This window comes from Schistocerca piceifrons, chromosome 1 (genome assembly GCF_021461385.2).
Source record: "Schistocerca piceifrons isolate TAMUIC-IGC-003096 chromosome 1, iqSchPice1.1, whole genome shotgun sequence".
Lineage (NCBI taxonomy): Eukaryota > Metazoa > Arthropoda > Insecta > Orthoptera > Acrididae > Schistocerca > Schistocerca piceifrons.
In genome coordinates, this window is record NC_060138.1 from 1,178,647,551 (window position 1) to 1,178,660,102 (window position 12,552).

Here is a 12,552-nt window from a genome sequence, read left to right on the forward strand (position 1 = left end):
CCACATCACCCTTCAACAAGGGGCGATGTTCCGGGGTGCCAATTCTTACCATAGAAGGACCCCCTTGGTAGTCATCCGAGACGGCTTACAGCACATCGGTACGTCAACAGTATTCTGTGCCCCGTAATTTTGCCCTCCATAACAAGCTTTACATTTCAGCAAGATAAAGCCTGCCCCCATATGGCAAAAGTTATTACTGCTTGTCCTCGTGCTCGCCAAACCCTACCTTGGCCAGCAAGGTCGCAGGATGTCTCCGCAATTTAGACGTTTATAGAATTATGGGCAGGACCCTCCAACTATCTCCGCTGTAATGCCCCAATTGGGCAGAGTTTGGCATAATATCCCTCAGGATCAGTCAGTCCAAGGCCGAATAACTGCTTGCATAAGGGTCAGAGGTAGACAAAGGCATGATTGAGATGCTCAGTTAATGAAGCTCTTGAATAAATCATCTAATTTTCCTGAAATAATGATCATTTGTTTGTCTGTTCATGTAAATCACATCTACCGATTTTTGTCTCATTTGGATAGTTCCTTCGCGGTGAGCTTTTATTTTATTTTTTTTTTCCCCTTAGAGTATACATTCACATATCCCCCACTTAAAAAGCTTGAAACTACCCTGATGACATAAAATATATGTAACACTGAGGAAAATACGCAATTTTTTACGTAATTTTGTTTGCCTTTCGTGTCTTACAGGTGAAAATATCGATAGCCAGTAGTATCAGGGAGTTCTGAATGCGCATTAGGCTTCATTACATCCCAAGCCTGACCTATATTTTCCGCCTTTGAATAAAATAAATCTTTATTCGTACTTACGTTGGAATAACGAAATGGCACTTTTAAATTTTTGTTATTTTTGTGAACGAGGTTGAAAAAGCGATTCAACTTTGTTCGAACAATTCACACAAAAATAGTTTGCATCTCCCAAGATTTTCGCTTCGTTCTTTCTTTTTAACCCCCTGGAGGGCTTTGCCACCAAGAGGCAGTCTGCGCTCGCTGATTGCAATTCTTTCTCTTACTTGCGCCCCTTCAGCAGTGACATAATCGTCCTTTTCTCAAGCGTCGGGCACGCTTCCCGTTCTTTCAATACGCTGCCGCAGCATGGTGGGGGGGGGGGGGGGAGGGGGGGGGGGTCCTGGGAGGGTGCCTGAAGCGGTCGGAGAGCGTGGAGTTAGGGCGGTGTTCAAGTTGGGGTGGGGGCGGGCGTGGATTGAGGTCTGGGGGCGGCGGGCGGCGGCCGTGTCGCACCAGTCAATTCTCCTCGCAGGGCGCCCGCCTGTGTGCCGCCTTCGTCTCCGCCTCCGCTGCTGTGTCTTTAGTTTAATCTTGCGGAATTCCGCCCCCGCTGGCACCTAACCAACGCGACGTCGCCACCGCCACCGCCGCCTCCACGGCGGCCAGCAATAATAAAACATTGTTGCCGGGCCATAAATAAGGGTGCGGCGCAGATCTGAATGGGAACTCGATAAAAGGCGAGCCGCGCGGACGGAAGCATCAAGGAAGCCACGATTTAAGAGTCGGCCGCCCGCCGGTTCGCTGAGGGAGGTGGGTGAGCCAGGCGCGGTCGCCGCCACGCGTCCCTGGCGACTTGCGCCCGAAATAAATAAAATCCTCTCACGTTTCAGGTGGCATAAATTGATGGCTAAAATCCTCTCGCCATTCAAGCCGCCCAAATTGAATTGTAATTCTCGAGCTCTCGACAGCTGTCACCGTGCAGAAAACAAGTCACTGTTGGGAATAGCAAAGCATCCTTTTCATATTCGGGAACGAGAAACATCTAGAGGTGGGCTGAATTTACCGTGATATTGAGAGTAGCTAAATAAAAGGAACGAGACAATCATCGGGACACCAGAAGAAATAATTTGAAGGTTAGACCACCTATACACAGATTGTGTCCACTAAAACTAGCCCGGAAAATACTTCATGCACCTTGCAATAGGCAACCCAACTTGCATCACTGACTGCTTTAGGGATGGCAAGTACTGCTGAAACAACCGGTTGCCGGTTACACCTATTTTTTTCGTTCCTGAAATAAACGATTTGCAGTTTCTTGTTGATATTATTTCCTGGAATGAACACAGGCTTCGAACAAAGAGTGATACGTTCTAATGAATGTGAAGGAGTAGAAAACCTCGATCAACATGAAGCTGAGGTTGTGGCAGAAACAGTTTTCATTGTTTTCAGCAAAACTGGCGAGGACGAAGGTGATCAGCGTGACGACGGAGAGAGTGAAAGGTGACAGGCTGCACAGACGCTTTTGGATAGTATCTGTTTTTCAGCTTAAAGTAGCCACAATATTATGGGTTCTGTTATTATCGCAAGCACGTCAATAAAATTTTTGGTATACCAAACAGATTTATCTTCTCTTTCGTGGAAGAGTGTGGATGTTCTCTCCTTATATGATGTCACAAGTGTCTTGTGCCTCCTCTCGTATTTAATCTTTTAAAGCAAATGGAGCACTATTCTTTAGTCCTATCACACTTTCTAAAATACGCACGAACTAAAGATGATGCCATTACGCAATACAGCCGATGTCGGAGCACGGCAGTGTGGAACTACCTTAATGATCAGGTGCATCGTCTAATATGCCTCTCCTCACGGCAGCAGTACTGTTTCGATTATTATGTTATAAGTTTGTTGCTCGTTTCTGTCAATGATGTTATTAAAATTTCTTTTATCGCTTTTCCCATTTTCTATATTTTATATTTTCTGTATTCCTATATTTTATATATCTATATTTATGTATATTATAATATTATAATAATATAATATAATATAATAATAAAGAAATGTATATATTACTCTTTTTTTAAGTTTTTGACGGCTACAATGATCATTCAGTGCACAGAACTCTTTCCCGACATCGTGTAGGATTTCGTATGATGTGACGAGCAAAGAACAGGAAAAAAAGGCTCGGGATCGCTACTATGGTGGTGTGTGGCAAATGGGAATGTTGCTTGAGGAGGGAGACGTTTTTGGGTAATCCACTCAGTTGTGTGTAATCATGTGCAAAGGGGGTGTAGGAAATTACTGTATCTGTCTAGTAAACAGGAGGCCCGCTTCCGAATCCTGGTGTTCTTACAAATTTTCATTTGTCGCCAATTCGTTGCCCGATAGTGGCAGATATCGGAAGCCCTCGTTTTTTTAATAGAGTTTCATTAAAAAACTGGCACTGACTCTGTGGCAAATTGATATGTCGGATTGTTATCTGGTTACTAGTACAGAATGAAAAACAACCTGTATAACCGAGACCAAAGAAATACCGAAAAATACTGATTACTCAGAACTAGTATATCGGTATCAGTTTAACAGGCAGGTTTTTCGCCTACCTCTCTTGTATGCAGATGGTTTAAGTTGGAATATCTATATGAAGTACTGTACTTTCTGCGCCAGATTTACGGACGTAGATATGTACATGTTAACGGAGTTATGGCGTGATCTACAGTAACTTGTGTTTTAAAGTCGTAACTTGGGTATGGTTGTCACATGAAATTATATGTATGGATAAATGAGACCCTTGAATTAACACCGATTGGAACACTGCAGTCGAAACCAGCTAACGCCTTACAGTGAGATGAATGGTGAGCATTCAAAACGTCGCGAATTTTAGTTCAAATGATAAGACTTCGCCTGAGCAAAATTGTATCATCTACTGGATGCGTCTTTCAGGTGGCAGAAGGCTCAGTAAAGATCTGTGGGCCTACTAGGAGTCCATAATTACACGAAACAGGAAGATAATGCTATAATCTGAGAATACACATCTCTAAAGCTAAACCTATGGCTCGCTACGGAAAATAGCCAGTCCGATCAAAAATCGTTATTGGAAACAGGGTCCTGTACGAAGCCCCAGTTGTAGATATCTACGTCCGTAAATCTGGCGCAGGAAGTACAGTACTTCATGCACCTTAATATAGATATTCCAACTTAAACCATCTGCATACAAGAGAGGTAGGCGAAAAACCTGCCTGTTAAACTGATACTGATATACTAGTTCTGAGTAATCAGTATTTTTCGGTATTTCTTTGATCTCGGTTATACAGGAACTGTGTAGCGCGCGCAAAATGTGGTGGGCATTCGATAAAACTTAAGGATCGCTTATAATGTACAGAGTAAAATCAATAAATATCAGGAGGGACGTAGAAATATGAACAAAACGTTAAAGAACAAGACTCCGATAGACACAATTTTTAAGGTTTGTGAGAAAATGGCAGTGCATATCTTGTTCTGCGGCAGTGACATTGGACTGTGAAAAAGGGAGAAAAAGAAATAGGAAAAGGCATACAATAGGGTAAAAATTTTAGATCCTATACAAGAAGATTATGGAGTTTTTAACTTAAACTAGAACGTGGAAGAATATAGGGAGGAAAAAAGCAGTATCCGAAACGTATGCAAGAAGACAGGATTCCAGTAATTGTAACAGACACAACCCCTTAGGAGAAATAAACATTCGGAAGTCGAGAAAAAAATGGTATTAAAATGTAAAGTCCGAACAAGCATAAAGCCGAAACCTTTAAGTGAAGGAAGAGATGATACGTCTTGGAAAACAAGAATATTTTAATATCGTTGCTCGGCAGAAGGACTTGCAGGACGCGTTTGCTCAAAATTGAGATTACTATCATTTTCTCTCGGGCTACGTGCTCCCGGGTTAGCATCGTTGACTAGTAACCAGAAAATCACTGTGTCCTGGGTTCGATATCAAAAATAATTACCTTTTAATAATAATCAGCAATGGGATGGAAGACTTCTGGTGTAAATAGTCTCCTTTGTAACACCATAGCTGTAACGCTGTAATGATTTTTTTTTGCCTTTTGTTTTGTTTAATGTAATAACGTTGAGTTTCTGTAAATATTGTTGGATTGAATCGATACCATGAGAGTGTCCATTCTTTCCCCTGTTAAAAACTTTGATGTCTTTCAGAGTGTAGGAAGTGTAGTCTCTGTAATATGTATATTATGAGCAAATTATATGTTTTATCTTTCTAATATAATCTCTTTGGTTATCTTTAGAATTGAATAATTTTGTTTAACTTATTTTTTTATAGAAATGTCAATATGTGCAAATGTTCTGTTTTATTTAATATGTTTGGTTGCTGTTGTGTATACTGCTGACCTTCACTTAGGGATCTTATTTATTTTGTAAGTAAAATGTGGTGTGGTTCCCCTTGGGAACGGAACTGTGCAGCGCGCGCAAAATGTGGTGGACATCGATAGAAAGGTGGAACCAAGAGTCAGTCGGGGACGAGCTACCAAACTGTCAACTGCTCATGTAAATATTGTGTATTGTGCTGGTGCCGAGAGAGGCTTTCCGTGCCGCTTTCCAATGCCTCAGATGGATGGGTAAAGAACTGGAACTATTCTGGAATTGCTATCTATCATCGCCACCAAGAAATGACAGAGTCCAGCAACTCTATACGCTAATCCACCTACAAAGATGCACTCGTCACCATGTTGCGCAACCACTGAAAAAGGAACCAAGGAATTGTCGCTATGTAAAGTGAAGGATCAGCTCATTGGATGTTTTAGTGAGCGCAAATATAAGGTAATTTGTACTCGAACTCTTATACCTACCCTTATTTTTTATCCCTAGTCACACAACCACTTAGGGTCCTTGCCATGCTAAAGTAATTACCGAGTGTCCTTATTGAAAGAACATTGAAGCTCAGTGTTTTAGCAGAACTGAGTAATATAGTAAATAATGCTTGCAAAAAATAATTTTTCTATTAAAACTGTTTATTAAAATTTTGTTGCCAACTTCTAAAGTGAAAGCTCTCAAAACTGAAGCATATAAAATTTTGCTTAGTAAATGATCACAGTGCAGTCTGCTGAAAATCAACCAAAGGTGAGCTATTGTGTTATAACCACATCAAGTTGTGTTCTATTGCAGTAAAAGTTGAGAAGTAATACTGTTGAAGGTTACATGTTCATACTTGTTAAGGGCTTATTTCTTTAGTGTATTGAAAGTGTGTTTAGTATCCTCTACTACAGTGGTCAAGATTAAGGCCCCCCCCCCCCACATTGAAAGTAGTTCAAATGCACAAAGTTACTTAATTAAAGCAAGTTTCAATTACTCTTGCTATTCAAGTGAAATTCTGTACAATATTGGGCTCCTCATGTGTATTAAAAGTGCGTATTAATGGTGTAACAGGATCAACAGTTTGTCGATTGTGCTCATGCTAGATAACGGTTAATAGATAGACCACTATCTAAGAAAACAGTAATTACTTTATTCAAAAGCCAGTGAGAAGTAATTTGTTAGTGAACTCCATTTACTTTTCATTCTAAGTAGAAAGATGTTTAGTACTGAGAGGCTTAATCTATGCAAAATAACTAATTTTGCTGTGAACCATATCCATATTTCATGTCAGATATGAATATGTTTGAAAAGTAATATTGAGCCTATGTCCAATTTACGATTCTGCAGTGAATATTAATAGTAACTTTATTGAGACCATACAGTTTGACGAAGTCCTCAAGGTAATAGTGTGTTTCGTTATCCATTGTCCTTGTGCAAATAGTCTTGTTTTCCTATAACTGTTAACAATTTCTTTAACGTCAACATCTGCTAGTAACCGAGTTCATTGCACTCTCATATGATAAAGTATAGGTTGTGTTTGTCCGTCAAAGTTACTCATATCTGATTCATGAACAGGAACGTTACTAATTCTCATGCCTAATTAGGTTGGAGACCGTTTTGTTTATTCTTTGTACAGTGAGGAAATGTTAAGTATTGTTTGTTACTCTTTAATTATTACGTAATTGTGCCTTTCACTTCCGATAATGCACCTCCGTTAGGTACATCACGGTCAATATAACAAAATTCCTTTCAGAGGGTAACACTGGTCTGCTTCTTTATACCATAATTGCTTTAGTAAAAATAATTTCACTATTCGAACTCCCTCCAACTTTAAGGTTATGGTATAGCAGTAGCAGACGGAGGTGTTATACCTTGTTCTGCAAACCATCTTGACAAGAGGGCGGAAGAACGGAGAGAGTTTCGGGACAACCTCTTGCTCGTGGCGTCTGACTGCCCCAAAAAGGTGGAAGAACGAACTATGGTCAACGACTTGAGGGTGCAAAAAGCAAAGGAAATCACTGCATTAGACACACACGATGTGTATTTACAGGTCATGTGACCTGTAACTGAATGTCATCACAATGCTTCCTGGCATATTAAAATTGTGCGTCGGACCGGGACTAATACTTGGGATCCTTGCCTTTCTCGGGTAATTGGTTTACCAACTGAGCTATCCAAGAACGACTCATTACCTGTATTCATGATTTTACTTCTTCTAGTTTGGAAAGTAGGAGGCGAGGTACTAGCGAAAGAAAACTGTGAGGACGGGTCGTGAGTCGTTCTTTGGCAGCTCAGTTGGTAGAGCAATTGCCAGTGAAAGGCTGAAGTCCCGAGTTCGAGTCTTGGTCCGGCACACAGTTTTAATCTACTAGGAAGTTTCCTATCGGGGCACACTCAGCTCCGCTGGGGAGAGAAAATTCCATTCAAGTGTCATCATTATCTCTTCAGCGGCTACTGATTACGTATTAATCTTCCATTTGTATTTCCGGGTAAGGGTTGCCAATGGAGAGTCCACCATGAAAGACTGAATAACCAACGGAAGGGCAACATTCTAATAGGAACGTCAGAAGGTTAAGCGTGATAGGTAAGCTACGGAAACTCTCATTTCTAGATATAGTGGTATTCAGTAAAGTGACAGGCATTTCTGATCAGACGACCATAGGGTGAAATCAACAGCAACGAAAACGGTGTAACGGTAGTAGGATTCGTATGAGTATTAAGGTATTTCAGAGAGTGAGCTACTGTGAACGGTTCAGTGACAAACTTGTTCTCATCAGGTTCCAATTGCAAACCAACGCCGATAACGACAGTTGAGGTATACAAGCCAATATCTTGAGCAGAAGACGAAGAGAAAAAGTATATGAATATAATAAACGTTTAATTTAGTATGTAAATCTAACGATCATAGTTGAATGAAACGGGGGAGTGTGTTGCACCTACAGTATAGTACACGTAGGAAAATTTGATATATCGAGTTCTGTGTTTCAATTTAGCGACTGATTTTAGAATCACATGAATGAAAGCACACTGGAAACCACGATAAGCAGTTTTCGCTGTTATCTAATGGTTTGTTGTTGCGAAATCCGGCTCGGTAGCTGAGTGGTTAGCATAGATGGCTCCCGTACGGAGGTACTGGGTTCGATTCTCGGTACTGCCAAGGAGCTTTGGTTGGGGGGTGGGGGGGGGGGGGACTTGTATGGAGTTTACTCAACCTGGTGATGCTACCTGAGGAGCTACTTCAATTAGAAGAAGCGGCTTCAGGGTCTGGGCTGTCGCCAAATTGGCCACGAGAACAGAGTGCTGATCAAGTGCCCCCTTCCCCCCCAATACCGCATCTGCATGACGCCTCATGGCAGAGGATGACACGGTGGCCGATCGACACCCCTTGGGCCTTCAGCACCTCGACGAGGAGCTCGTTTGTTGCTGTGAAATTTGAGGTTGTGTTTTGTACAGATTTTCAAAATATTAAGAATTCTACATATTCAAGAGGTGTATAATTTAAGCCCTATCAACATCGTTAAAAGGATGTCGTTAATTCTTCACTTACAGAGTTTCGTGATGAGCTAAATTATGTATTTTCAAAACTGGTTTCACAAAGTGTGGACGGGGAAGCCATACTTAGTCCGCTGTGTACTATCTTGCACCTTAAAACGGAACACTGTCTTTTACAGTAGAACGGGTCACATCTGCAAATGAACTGCGATTCTTTAAATTCTTAACAGTTCTCCCTACCTTGAAAATGGAAATTTGTGAGAGCTGGCAACAGCCTCTATTTCAGATGTTTCAACGTGCAAACAATCTTTGATAACACAGACATTTAGTTTCATTTCACTTACTGATTATTAGTGTTTAGTGGACAAATAATGTAACATATAACCTATTAATTCCCCCCCACCTCCATGAACCATGGACCTCTCCGTTGGAGGGGAGGCTTGCGTGCCTCAGCGATACAGATGGCCGTCCCGTAGGTGCAACCACAACGGATGGGTATCTGTTGAGAGGCCAGACAAACATGTGGTTTCTGAAGAGGGGCAGCGGCTTTTTCAGTAGTTGCAGGGGCAACAGTCCGGATGATTGACTGATCTGGCCTTGTAACACTAACCAAAAAGGCCTTGCTGTGCTGGTAATGCGAACGGCTGAAAGCAACGTGAAACTACAGCCGTAATTTTTCCCGAGGGTATGCAGCTTTACTGTATAGTTAAATGATGATGGCGTCCTCTTGGGTAAAATATTCCGGAGGTAAATTAGTCCCCCATTCGGACCTCCGGGTGGGGACTACTCAGGAGGACGTCGTTATCAGGAGAAAGAATGGCGTCCTACGGGTCGGATCGTGGTATGTCAGATCCCTTAATCGGGTAGGAAGGTTAGAAATTTTAAAAAGGGAAATGGGCATCTTAAAGTTAGATACAGTGGGAGTTAGTGAAGTTCGGTGGCAGGAGGAACACGGCTTCTGGTCAGAAGAATACTGGGTTATAATTACCAAATCAAATAGGGGTAGTGCAGGAGTAGGTTTAATAATGAATAAAAAACACGAATGCATGTTAACTACTACAAACAGCATAGTCAACGCATTATTGCGGCATAGATAGATACGAAGCCCACGCGTACCACAGTATTACAAGTTTATATGCCAACTTGCTCCCCAGATGACGAAGAGATAGATGAAATGTATGATCAGATAAAGAAATGATTCGGGTAGTGAAAGGAGACGAAAATTTAATAGTCATGTGTGACTGGGATTCGATAGTAGGAGAAGGAAGAGAAGGAAATGTAGTAGGTGAATATGGAATTAGGGTATCGAATGAAAGAGGAAACCTCCTAGTAGAATTTTGGGCAGAGCATAACTTAATATAGCTAACACTTGGTTCAAGAATCATGAAAGAAGGTTGTGTACATGGAAGAAGCCTGGAGATACTGGAAGGTTTCGGATAGATTATATAATTGTAAGACAGAGATTTAGGAACCAGGTTTTAAATTGTAAGACATTTTGGGGGCAGATGTGGACCCTGACCACAATCTATTGCTTAAGAACTGTAGATTAAAACCGAAGCAACTGCAAAACGGTGGGAACTTAAGGAGGTGGGACCTGGATAAACTGACAGAACCAGAGGTTGGAGCCGGCCGGGGTGGCCGAGTGGTTCTAGGCGCTACAGTATCGAACCGCGCGACTGCTGCGGTCGCAGGTTCGAATCCTGCCTCGGGCATGGATGTGTGTGATGTCCTTAGGTTAGTTAGGTTTAAGTAGTTCTAAGTTCTACGGGACTGATGACCTTTGAAGTTAAGTCCCATAGTGCTCAGAGCCATCTGAACCAACCAGACGTTGTAGAGAGTTTCAGGGTGAGCATTTGGGAACGATTAACAAGAAAGGGGGAAAGAAATACAGTAGAAGAAGAATGGGTAGCTTTGAGAGATGAAATAGTGAAGGCAGGAGAGGATTAAGAAGAAAATAAGAAGTTGGCTAATAGAAATATTTGGGTTACATAGAGACATTGAATTTAATTGATGAAACGAGAAAATACAAAAATGGAGTAAATGAAGCAGACAGAAAGGAATACAAACTTCTCAAAAATGAGATCGGCAGGAAATGCAAATTGGCTGAGCAGGGATGGCTAGAGGACACATACAAGGATATAGAGGGGTATATCACTAGGTAAGATAGATACTACCTGCAGGAAAATTAAAGAGACCTTTGGAGAAAAGAGAACCAGTTGCATGAATATCAAGAGACCAGATGGATACCCAGTTCTAAGCAACGAAGGGAAAGCAGAAAGGTGGAAGGAGTATATAGAGTGTCTATACAAGGGCTACGTTCTTGAGGACAATATTATGGGAATGGAAGAGAATTTACATGATTATGAAATGAGGGACATGGTACTGCGTGAAGAGTTTGACAGAGCACTGAAATACCTAAGTCGAAACAAGGCCCTGCGAGTAGACAACGTTCAATTAGAACTACTGATAGCCTTGGGAGAGCCAGCCCTGACAAAACTCCACCATCTGGTGAGCAAGATGTATGAGACATGCGAAATACCCTCAGACTTCAAGAAGAACATAATAATTCCAATCCCAAAGAAAGCAGGTGTTGACAGATGTGAAAATTACCGAACTATCAGTTTAATAAGCCACGGCTGCAAAATAGTAACACGAATTCTTTACAGATGAATAGAAACACTGGTAGAAGCCGACCTCGGGAAAGATCACTTTGGTTTCGTAGAAATGTTGGAACACTTTTGGCAATACTGCCCCCACGACGTATCTTAAAAAATATATTAAGGAAAGTTAAACCTACGTTTCTAGCATTAGTAGACTTAGAGAAAGCTTGCTAACGTTGACTGGAATACTCTCTTTCAAATTCTAAAGTTGGCAGGGGTAAAATACAGGGAGCGAAAGGCTATTTACAATTTTTACAGAAACCAGATGGCAGTTATAAGAGTCGAGGGGTATGAAAGGGAACCAGTGGTTGGGAAGGGAGTGAGACTGGGTTGTAGCTTATCCCCGATGTCAGAGACAGCTAAGGACCTGGAAGAGCAGCTGAACGAAACTCACAGTGTCTTGAAAGGAGGATATAAGAGGGACATCAACAAAAGCAAAACGAGATTAATGGAATGTTGTTGTTGTTGTGGTCTTCAACCCTGAGACTGGTTTGATGCAGCTCTCCATGCTACTCCATTCTAGTAAGCTTCTTCATCTCCCAGTACTTACTGCAACCTACATCCTTCTGGATCTGCTTAGAGTACTCATCTCTTGGTCTCCCTCTACGATTTTTACCCTCTATGCTTCCCTCCCATGCTAAATTTGTGATCTCTTGATGCGTCAGAACATGTCCTACCAATCGGTCCCTTCTTCGTGTCAAGTTGTGCCACAAACTCCAGTTCTCCCCAATTCTATTCCATATCTCCTGATTAGTTATGTGATCTACCCATCCAATCTTCAGCATTCTTTTCTAGCAACACATTTCAAAAGCTTCTATTCTCCTCTTGTCCAAACTATTTATCGTCCATGTTTCACTTCCATACATGGCTAGACTCCGTACAAATACTTTCATAAACAACATCCTGACACTTAAGTCTATACTTGATGATAACAAATTTCTCTTCTTCAGAAACGCTTTCCTTGCTGTTGCCATTCTACATTTTATATCCTCTCTACTTCGACTATCATCCGTTATTTTGCTCCCCAAACAGCAAAACTCGTTTACTGCTTTAAGTGTCTCATTTCCTAATCTAATTCCCTCAGCATCACCCGACTTAATTCGACTACATTCCATTATCCTCGTTTTGATTTTGTTGATGTTCGTCTTATAGCCTCCTTTCAAGACACTGTCCATTCCGTTCAACTGCTCTTCCAAGTCCTTTGCTGTCTCTGACAGAATTACAATGTCATCGGCGAACCTCAAAGTTTTTATTTCTTCTCCATGGATATTAATTCCTACTCCGAATTTTGTTTTGTTTCCTTTACTGCTTGCTCAATATACAGATT